At 40.3% G+C, this 11,104-nt stretch overlaps 1 protein-coding gene across 2 annotated transcripts in view; it reads right to left on the minus strand.

Annotated features, from left to right (window-relative positions):
• Positions 1 to 9,277, minus strand: part of LOC105532626 (protein PRRC2C) — a 70,227-nt gene extending 60,950 nt beyond the window's left edge. The window contains exon 1 of one of the 2 annotated variants that reach the window (XM_011970806.1): positions 9,046 to 9,258. The gene's annotated coding sequence lies outside the window, so the exon portion shown is untranslated. Of the gene's footprint in view, positions 1 to 9,045 lie in introns of both variants that reach the window. The other variant, XM_011970807.1, reaches the window with a different exon arrangement.
• Positions 9,278 to 11,104: the final 1,827 nt, after the last annotated feature.

Here is an 11,104-nt window from a genome sequence, read left to right on the forward strand (position 1 = left end):
GATGGGTGCCCCCTGACATTTATATGTTGAAGCCCTAAATCCCCTGGGCTGATATTTGGAGATGGGGCCTTGGGGAGGTAATTAGATTTAGATGAGGTTGTGTGGGCCATGAGGTGTCTCTAATAAAAAGAGATACCAGAGCTTGCTCTCTTCTCCATTAGAGAATACAGTCAGAAGGTGGCTGTGTGCAACCTAGGAAGAGCCCTCACCAGAACTACCTGTCAGAAATATTATAAAGATAATTCTTGCTTTGAGTAAGAAGTTGAATTGGCCACTTATAACGTCTCTTCCATTACTAGTAGTTAAAATGAACTAGCAATTCTAAGGTCAAATATTTTAAGAGTACATTCGCCACTATAATAGTAAAGCTAAGAATACCACCATATGTTGAATTCTTTTACTACAAATAGCAGTTCAGCAAAAACATCCAAAATGGTCATTTTTAAAAAAACAAAGTGTAATATAAATAAATCTGTTGGAGTTCTAATTAGGATAGTGGAAGGGCTCAGACTGTTCCTGGAACCTGAAACATGTGAATTAAGTTTCCGGAGCAGGATAAAGCCTTAACAATCAGAACAGAAATGTAGCTATCAAATTTTCTGTACTAAAAACTGCTGTCCTTAAAAATTACAGCTGTCTGTCTACCAATTACTTAATGAGGTGATTGCCAGGGCATTCTTTTTAACAACTTAGGTATTTTAAAATTGTTAAAATTACACAACTATTTCTCTTAAAACTGTTTTTGTTTAAATTCTAGCTCTAATATTTAGTAGCTAGGTGACCACCGGCAAATTAATCTCAACAAATTTTTACTTCCTTACCTGGGTGGGCTATAATATCTACTCCAACACTATTACAAGATTTAATTAACAAAGTGTGTATAAAGCTCTTAGAATACTGTAAAGCCCATAACAAAAGCTTATTTAGTGGTAATCAATATTTGCAAAACTAATATATTAAAAAGAAAAACCCAAGCACAGATAATTTCTTCTCTTTTTTTTTGAGACAGAGTCTTGCTCTGTTGCCCAGGCTAGAGTGCAGTGGCAGGATCTCTGCCTCCCAGGTTCAAGCAATTCTCCCGCCTCAGCCTCCTGAGTAGCTGGAGTTACAGACGCCTGCCACCATAACTGGCTAATTTTTGTATTTTTAGTAGAGATGGGGTTTCACCACGTTGGCCAGGCTGGTCCGAAATTCCTGACCTCAAGTAATCCACACACCTTGGCCTCCCAAAGTGCTGGGATTACAGGGTGAGCCATCGCTTCAGGCCCAAAGCACAGATAGTTTCTTAGTCAACCTTTATGTATTATTTTTCTTTTCAAGAGTTTTACTCTATCACCCATGCTGGAGTGCAGCAGTGCCATCACTGCAACCCTAAACTTGAGCTCAAGTGATCCTCCTACCTCACCCTCCTGAGGAGCTAGGACTACAGGCACATGCCACCCCACCCAGTTAACTGAACTTTATTTTTTGCAAGGCCAAAGTATGTTGAATGTTATGGGATTGAAAGAGAAGTATTTGCTCCAAGAGGCTCATCTAGCATCATGAATTACAGTTAATCTTTCGGATGACCAAAGGGTTGCCTTTAAAAGTCAGAATATTAATTTTAAATTTATTAACTGTAGAGAATTGGTTAACATCCCTCCATATCATTGGCTCTCTTCTTCTACCACGGAAATATCCAATCTTAAAACATGTAAACCTATTTCCTTCCTTCTTTCTCTCCTTCCTTCCCTTATTATTTTATTTTATTTTATTTTTTTAAATTCCCCGGCCAGGCATGGGGGCTCATGCCTGTAATCCCAGCACTTTGGGATAGCGAAGCAGGTGGATCATTTGAGGTCAGGAGTTCGGGACCAGCCTGGCCAACATGGTGAAACCCCATCTCTACTAAAAATACAAAAAGTAGCCAGGCATGCTCGTACACACCTGTAATCCCAGCTACTCAGGAGGCTGAGGCAGAAGAATTGCTAAAACCCGGGAGGCAGAGCTTGCAGTGAGCCGAGATTGTGCCACTGCACTCCAGCCTGGGCGACAGAGAGAGGCTCTGTCTTAAAATAAATAAATAAATAAATAAAAATGTCCCTACCGCCTTGCTTTTAATAAGAAACAGGGTCACCTTAAATGTTGTCCAGGCTGGAGTGCAGTGGCTATCCCACTATTGCTCAGCATGGGAGTTTTAACCTGCTCTGTTGCCAACCTGGACCAGTTCACCCCTCCTCAGGCAACCTGTTAGTCTCCTACTCCCAGGACACCCTATTGATGCTGAATTTAGTGCAGACACTCAATCCATATGTAGCACATAGTGTGCTACCCTCCAAAACTCCCGGGCTCAAGAGATCCTTCCACCTCAGCCTTCTAAGTAGCTGAGCCTACAGGCACATGCCACCACATCCAACTCCTTTTCCTTTCTCCTACTTTCATTCTTTCTATGTTCAAGTTTGTCATAAATATAACAATATAATCAAAATATTTTTTCTTTCTGATCAGAAAACAAATCAATCAGCATGCGTAGGCCATTCTTGGCTTTTTCCATCCCCCCTTAATAGCTATTGCTTCAAGAGAATTTCCCTGTCTCCCAAATGCCAGAAGACTCTAGTTCTACAGTTGGGAGATGTTTTATCTTTCCACATTCTGTATCCTAGGTGTGGTGGGGACTACAAAAATCCGTATGTACTAAAACTTATAGAACTGTACACCACAAATCAAATTTCTAAATATAAACTTAAAATTCACCTGTCTAAAGCCTCCTTTGTTTTCAATGTCTTCTTTCTGGTTTCAAAATAAAATTCCTCTGTTCCATTTTCCTAACCTTCAGAAGTAACTGTGTACCTTCCCTATTGTGCTTCTTCAATTAAGAGCCATAAAATTTATATAGCTTTAATTGTAAAACCTAACATTAAAAAGTTACTTATATATCAAACTACTTGCCACATGACCAAAAATCTAAATTTTAATTTAAACCCCCAAATTACAAAGTTTTTGGGTAAGATTAAATTGTGTTAAGTATTGTTTTACTCTTATCGCTCCTCTTTGAAACTTGATAAACTATGATATTTAATATAGTTTCCTGGTTAATAAAAATATTTAATAAACTACAATACACATTTTTAAAGCACACTGGGTAAATTAGAATTCTGTGCTTGCCCAACCACCTAACCCATCTTAGCAAAAAGTTCAAAGTTTTTTGCTCCTTAGTGACCATTTCTCCAATTTCCCAATTGTTTTTGATGTTGTTCTAAATGTATCCTTAATATGTCTCCTTAAGGAGTCTTTCAGAGTATCCATTGGTCTCCATAGGGCCTTTATGTAACTAGGAAAAATACATCCTTCTGGGGAAATACAGAAACTTTTGGCAAGGAGCCGACGCCTCGGAGAGAGGAGAAGTGGAGGCGCAGTTTCCTCTGGGAGGCCTAAGCTAGGGCACAGGACTCTGTAAGCAGAACACAGGCTGACTTGTTGCTTCCTTCAGTCCAGCGTCTTTGGGCAGTACACAAGCTGCACAACCATATATAGCAGCCCTGTACCTTCAGATTGTTCACTGGCAAACAGGGAAGAAAAGAATGAATTATTAACTTGGATACCCATTCTCCAACCACATACATGCATCCATCTCTTATCCTTCAGACTCAAGATTTATTCAGAAGGGATCTTCCAACCTCATAGGGAACCAATCCTCCCTTTATCTTTAATTTTCCCTTTTCATGGTTCTCTTTTCTGCTTTAAATATGGTCAAGACTCATGTCTTGATATTGTGTAATATTAAAGAATATTAAATTCAGAAGATATATAGAAATATAGTACAGTCTTCTGAGATACGGGAAATGGATATTATCCTTATATCATAAATCAACATACTTAAAACTTAAGCCAGGTTAACTTGCCCCAAAATTAACAGCTGGCACAAAGTGACAAAAAGCACTAAACCTAGGTTTAAAACAATTGTTTAAAACAATTAGTCCAGAGTCCACTTTGAGTATTCAATATATCTAAAAATCAAGAGATTTTTCCTCCTACCCCTTTAACCTTTCACCTTTGTAACTTGACCTAGATTATTTTAAGGTCACCAAGGATCTCACAGCCAAATCCAAAGACTACGTGTCACATATTTTTCTGAACTCTGCTACATTTAGCTCTAATAATCCTGCTTTTAGATTATTCTCTTCTGCCCCGATTTCTATAGTGGCTTCCTTATTTTGTCTTGTTTTTCCCTTGCCACAGACTGTCCTAGACATCCTGTTACATTTCTCTATCTAAATAAACCTACTGCTTTGCAGTTTATCATGAAAGTGGTTGTCTCAAGTATGTAGTTAAGACTCTAATTCATATCTCTATTCCTGTAATGCTGCCATTTCCTATTTTATCAATCTATTCCATTCTAGGCTTTTGACTTTCATTAACTGTAACTGTGGCCTGATCCTATCCAGTATTCATTTCTTATAGCAGTAATGTCCCAAAGGGTAGAATACAAAGACTGGTAGTATATTGGATGATTTTAAGTGATCCATAGAAAATTATGTAAAATCATGTTTATTTTAAAATACATTGGGGGGATGCTGACGCCAAATAATCATAAAAATTTTCTTTTAAACGGCCAGATGCGGGGGCTCATGCCTGTAATCCCAGCACTTTGGGAGGCCGAGGTGGGCGGATCACGAGGTCAGGAGTTTGAGATGAGCCCGACAACATGGTGAAACCCCATCTCCACTAAAAATACAAAAATTAGCCAGCCGTGGTGGCGGGCGCCTGTAATCCCAGCTATTCAGGAAGCTGAGGTAGGAGAATCACTTGAAACCGGAAGGGAGAGGTTGCGGTGAGCCAAGACAGCGTCACTGCACTCCAGCCTAGGCAACAGAGTGAGACTCCATCTAAAAAAGAAAAAAAAAATTCTTTTAAATTCATTCAATTAAAAGACAGCGAATTGAGTTGAAGAAAAATATTAAGTAACAGGCAGGTGGTTTGAGACAAAGCAGAAACTGTGAATGATTTAAGTTTGGAAAATACCAGCCACTAGGAAACCCATGTAGTTAAGTTAGGCACTCAGGCTCTGGATCAATAATTCAAATGCCATTTCTACCACTTAGAAGCTAAGTAACTTTGAGCAAATTACTTAAATCTCTTCCTTTTCGGCTTTCTGCAGTATGGATTTAAACAGATCATTCACAAAATAGTTTAGTATATGGCATAATAAGTGCTCAAGAAATAATAATCACAATTATTCTTGATTTTTCTTAGCCATCACTGTTTCACTTATAATCAACTAGGCACTCAATCTGTACTATCAGTAATTTTCTGCACCAAATTTCCCTTACCTTCTTAATACACCTTTTTAATCTTCTAGAATGAATCCAAAGATTACAAGATAACTTTTAACATTAATCCTCAAGGCTGTGAACACCTTGGGAGTGGACCAAATGCCATATTGCTCTGATTCACTGGGTCTTACAAAATTAAAAGAATATTTAATCTTTGTTGAATAAGCTAAAAATTTTAAAAATCAGATGTAAATAAATCTCACAATGCATGCTATTTAACACAAACTCTTTGAAGGTTACCTGTGATACTATTCACAGGTACCTCTTTACCTAGAGGTAAAGGAAAAAATCTGACAGCATTTCCTTTCGCTCCAATAAGATATTTATCAGTTAATCTTGTGGGTCTATTCTTTTGTGTTTCTGACCCTCATTCATTCAGTAACATATAAACTCTAGGTATACGCCAACCACCATACAAGGTGATGAGGACATGGAAACAGTCTAGTAGAGGAAAACAAACTAATATCAGAACACAGAAAATAGAAAAATTACTAGGTACTATGTATTGCTATGTAGTATGCTACATACATAATATCCAGTAGTTTTTTTAATACCAGACGTGCTCCACAAATGATATCCCATCTTCCCTTAATGTTGAGGACATAGCAGCACCACACAGGGGTGAGTATATCACACTGACTATATTTCACGTAATAATTTCATTGCAATCTTTTGTTCAGACTCTTAGGTATCAGCCAATCATGTCTGCCAATCAGACAAAAATTTCCTGTTGAAACTAAGTAACAGCCCTTGTTTGACTGGATTTGCTGGCATGTAGTCACAGGCCCCAAAACATGCTTTCTGATAACTTGGAGGAAAATAAGGACTAGAAGTGTAACTGGCAATGCTGGGAGCAATGGTAGGCACTTCTAGTCCCAGCTACTTGAGAGCCTGAGGCAGGAGAATCTCTTGAGCCCAGGAGTTAGAGTTCAGCCAGGGCAACAGAGTTAGGTCTGTCTCTTAAATAGAAAATTTACTAAAGTTACCCTCTCTCTATAGAACGCATTTATCCACAAAGGTGTTCTGGCTGATGCATCAATGAGATTAGCCAGGAATTTAAAATGTTGTGACTCAAAAAACTAACATAGTAACTCTCAGACTTGTAAGCAACAATTAACATAGACTGAGATAAGCTTTCATTGTGTTGTCCTATTCATAAGGTGACAAAATCACGCTTTACCGAAGTAAAAGTATGTCATAACTCAGAACTTTTTTATCTCCTTCACTGTAAGAATACAATTCTGTACTAACTTATGTAACATTTCACCAATCATCAATCCTTGTCATTTATAAATATGACATAAATAGCATCCAAAACACAAGTTACCTGATTTAACAAACTGAAGCAGTGTTTAGGGGTGACACTTGGAGGGAGACAGGGATATAATATAATCTTCAAAGACATTTTATCAGTAAAGAGTGTGGAGTGGGGGTAAGAAGAAGACAGGGGACTGGAATGAGCCAGAACTTCTGCATTTTCAGCTATGAACAAGATATTCATCCCAAGGATATTTACTGTAGAGCATAAAGAAATGGCTAAGAAGCAAAATCCTGCATATAAATAGATATATTAGGGATAAGGGGAGGTGAAATTTTCTTATATACCTAAAGAAATATACACATCACCCTGAGAATATACAGATTATTTCTTGCTTGGAAGAGAGTATTTTCTTCTACCAATATCCTACCATTCTCCCCTCGTTATTAGTTGACCTTTTACGATGTACTAAGCATAGTAAGAAGTCCTTTACATATATTATCCATTATCTTTTTTTACTCCTATAATAAGCCTTTGAGGAAAGTCCTATTATCATCACCATTTTACAGATGAGGGAGTATTCTACCAATAATATGTCAGATGCTCAAATTTAGAAATTGTATCTATGACATGGTAGAGTTAGTTTTAAGTTATCTCTAAGCACTCAAATAGAAAAGGACGCAAAAAAATTAGCCTCTACCCCACCTCCAAAGTGGATATAATCCATTTTTACAACTTGCAACACTTTAACCTTAGCATGCAACCATGTTCATAAACTAGTCAAGCTAAAGAAAAACTACCAGTTAATAATGCTTTATCTTATTTAGTTACTACAGTTTATAATTTACAAGGCAGGTTGAAGGTATAGAGCATCCCCGTTGGGTTCAGACAGTATGGAATTGAACCTACACAATACTACCAATAACCGCTAAGTGACCTTGGTCAGACTACTCTCTCAGATTTCATTTCCTCATCTGTAAAATGGGGATGATCAGAATTACCATTTCCCTCAAAGGTCTGTTGTGGGGATTTAAAAAAAAAATGTATGAAAAGGGCTTATTACTGTGCTCAGTGTATAGCAAAGGGTCACCTAATGGAGAACAGCCACACATAAGCTAAGCAGAGCAAACAAAATCACTTAAAAAGGCTATATTCTGAAAATCCATTTACAGAAAAGGAGAGAAATACTATTTGACTACATGCTAAAGACAAAATTCAAATTCAATCTATTCCTAATTTTTTAGGGGATCAATGCATTTGGGGTGAGCCAGAAAAGATGCTGCAGTGCATCTGTGACACACACCTAAAAATGGCTCCAGTCAAAGCAGCATCTTAATTACCAACATGGGAGGTGAAACCTAGTTTTGAAAAATGCTGGGGTTAGGCTTGGTAGGTGCTTAATATCACCGTATTATTTTTATTTGCAGGAGTAAGCTATTAAGTACTCAACAATCAAAAATCCTCCGATTCTTCTGGTGCATTCCAAATGAAAATCTTACAGCAGAGCCGCCTACTGTACAATTCTAAGTACTCTAACGAGGTATGAATATGAACCCAGGCTGAAGACCAGCCAATGCGGAAATCCGGGTAGCTTTATAAGCCAGCAAAGATCAGGCATGTCAGACCCTCAAAAGATCCCAAATAATGTCAAAACACACATACATCCCTTTAAATTAAAGGTATTCATCTCATGCAAAGGAAGGAAGCCTCTATCAACGTCTCCATTGGCCCCATGCCCTTTTCTTCAGTCCTAAAACGGGGCCTTTACCCTAACACCACCAATACCAACGCTATCTCAAAGACAGGGAGCTACCGAGATTTACCACGCAAGTTAGAGGATGGAGCGGCCTAGAGTGTGAAAAGACTACCCAAATCCTCCTCTGGAGTTGGGCAGCACTTCCCTAGCGGAAGTAGGGTTGGTCTTGATTCCCCGAAGAGCCTCTCATCTCATCAGGTCTTTAATCCAGACCCTCCTATACATTGTTCATTGCAAGTCCCACCCTCACTACACAGGAAGAGATAGAGAGTGAAGGCCCCGGCTGAGTCCTTCAGTTGTTTGGGGGAACACATACCCCACACTTAAAAAAAAAAAAAAAAAAAAAGACTTGCACGTCCGCCAGTCCAGGAAGACGGAAAACCCCTTCGCTTACCCGGCAACATGCGTAATCCCCTCGCAGGGCCAGGACTGGGGTCTGGGTGGTAGCAAGACAGACCGGTCCAGAACTCCCGCTGCAGACCACATGGGGCGGGTCTGACTCCGGTTTCCCGCTCCCCAAGCTGGAGGCCGACTTCCCCAGACACAGAGATGATGGTAACCAAAGAGAAGGGAGATGCCCGGACCCGAGGCCCTCTCCACGCTGCCCCCTAGCCTGCGGGCGCCAAGGTCTGGGTGCGCTCCCACGCCCCAGGCCGCACGCCGGCCGTTCCCGACGGGGCCCTCTTTGATCGCGGCCCCCACACCCTCGCTTTCCTTACCGGTCAGGGTGAGTGTCAAGTTTGCGCACTTCTAGGGTCTCCGCCGATCTCTGATCGAAAGAAGGGGGAGGGAAAGCTGGGGTTAAAAGGGTGGCCGGAAGGGCCACCGGACTGGAAAAGCCGAAGCTGCGGATGGACAAACCGCCAAAGCACTTTCGCAGCTTCCCGAGAGGGAGCGAGCGAGCGAGAGAGAAAAAGAAGCAAGATGGCGGCTAGCCAGCCCCTACGTACTACGTCATGACGCTAAGTACGTAGGGCAAATCTCCGCAAGACCACACTCCTGCGCAGAGACGGCCGGATCACGTGAGGCCTCCGTGGCGACCTGACCCCGGCAGAGTGTGCTGGCGCTTCCTGCTGGACGGAGGGAGTTTCTGCAATCAGAATTATCTTTTCAGGACGAAGCTTGGACCTGAGACCTTTCCAAGAAGTCTTAAATTGAGCACATTTACAAGATGATAATAAGCCTCAGTTAAATGAGCCCTCTTATGTCTGGTGGGTGGATGTGTAAATGGTTGAATCAGCAGTTTGCCAGTATGTTCTCAGTGAATTTGGGGGCAAACTGAGAAGTCTTGGTGTATTGGAAAGTTATCACAGAGAGTGAAAGTAAAACTAGTGTGAGGACCAGAGTAACATGGGCTACTGAGAGCACTTTTTAAGTTCCTGATTATGGATGTGAAATAAGCCATTCAGTTTATTTATATGATCTCTACAGCACAGTGTTCAGCTCCGTTGAATAGTAAAGTTCACCCATGCTGGCTTTTACCACAAGTGTAACATAGGCAGATGAGTGTATCTGGAAGTGGGAGACTATAATGATGATAATATTATGTCAGAACAGGTGGTGAATGTTTAGTAAATGGTATCTTTTGTCCTCTTTGTGAACTACCTATGACTTATTTAAAAATTCAAGGATTTCTTACCACTTCTGGTCTGAACGATCTTCCCCGCCAGTAGCTGGTGTATGTCCATGGAATTATCACTGTAGCATTTATTTCATTCATTATTAAAATAAATGAAATAATAAACAGAGGTAAATTATGAACACCTCCCTCCCCACTGATTTAATTTGAGGTAGAAAAGTCTGGGCTTGCTTGGTGGCTCATGCCTGTAATACTAATACTTTGGTAGGTCAAGGCAAAAGGATTGCTTGAGACCAGGAGTTCAAGACCAATCTGGGCAACATGGTGAGACCCTACCTCTGCAAAAAAAGATTAAAAAGTAAAAAAGCTAGCTAGGCATAGTAGCACATGCTTGTAGTCCTAGCTACTTGGACTTGGGAGGCTGAGGCAAAAGGATCACTTGAGCACAGGAGGTTGAAGCTGCAGCGAGACTCTCAAAAAAATTAAAAAGAAGAAAAGAAAAAGTATTTCTTATTGATATAGGGTCATTGCCAGGGGAAAGCCCACTGATCATCCACAAGAGGACAAGGAAGCATTACTTTAGTGAATTTCTACAATCTTCTAGGATCTGGTCTACAGTGTCCTGGTCACAAAAAACATCTTTCTTTGTTTTTTGAGGCAGGGTCTCACTTTGCTACCAAGGCTGGAGTGTAATGGCACGATCACAGCTCACTGAAGCCTCAACCTCCCAGGCTCAAGCAATCCTTCTGTCTCAGCCTCCCAAGTAGTTGGGACTACAGGTGCTTGCCACCACACCTGGCGTTGTGTTTTTTTTTTTTTTTCCCAGTAGAGCCGAGGTCTTGCTATGTTGATTGGGCTGGTTTCGAACTCCTGAGCTCAAGCAAGCCTCCTGCATTGGCCTCCCAAAGTGCTGGAATTACAGGCATGAGCCACCACGCCCAGCCAAAACATCTGTCTTGAGCAATGGAGAACAACTGCAGCAATCAGATGAACTTAAATTAACCAAGGTCATAAGACTGACATGTATTAAGTTATTAATTTCCAAGAGCTTTAATTTATATGCTTGAACACTCACAACTGCAAAGCCAATACTTTTTTTTCTTTCTTTTTTTTTTAACTTTTTGCGAGAAAGAGAATGTCTCCAGTGTTCCAGCATGGACCCAAGGTGTTGTCTTTTCTTGAGTACATTTTCTCATTCC

The sequence above is a fragment of the Mandrillus leucophaeus genome, unplaced genomic scaffold, assembly GCF_000951045.1.
Source record: "Mandrillus leucophaeus isolate KB7577 unplaced genomic scaffold, Mleu.le_1.0 Scaffold975, whole genome shotgun sequence".
Lineage (NCBI taxonomy): Eukaryota > Metazoa > Chordata > Mammalia > Primates > Cercopithecidae > Mandrillus > Mandrillus leucophaeus.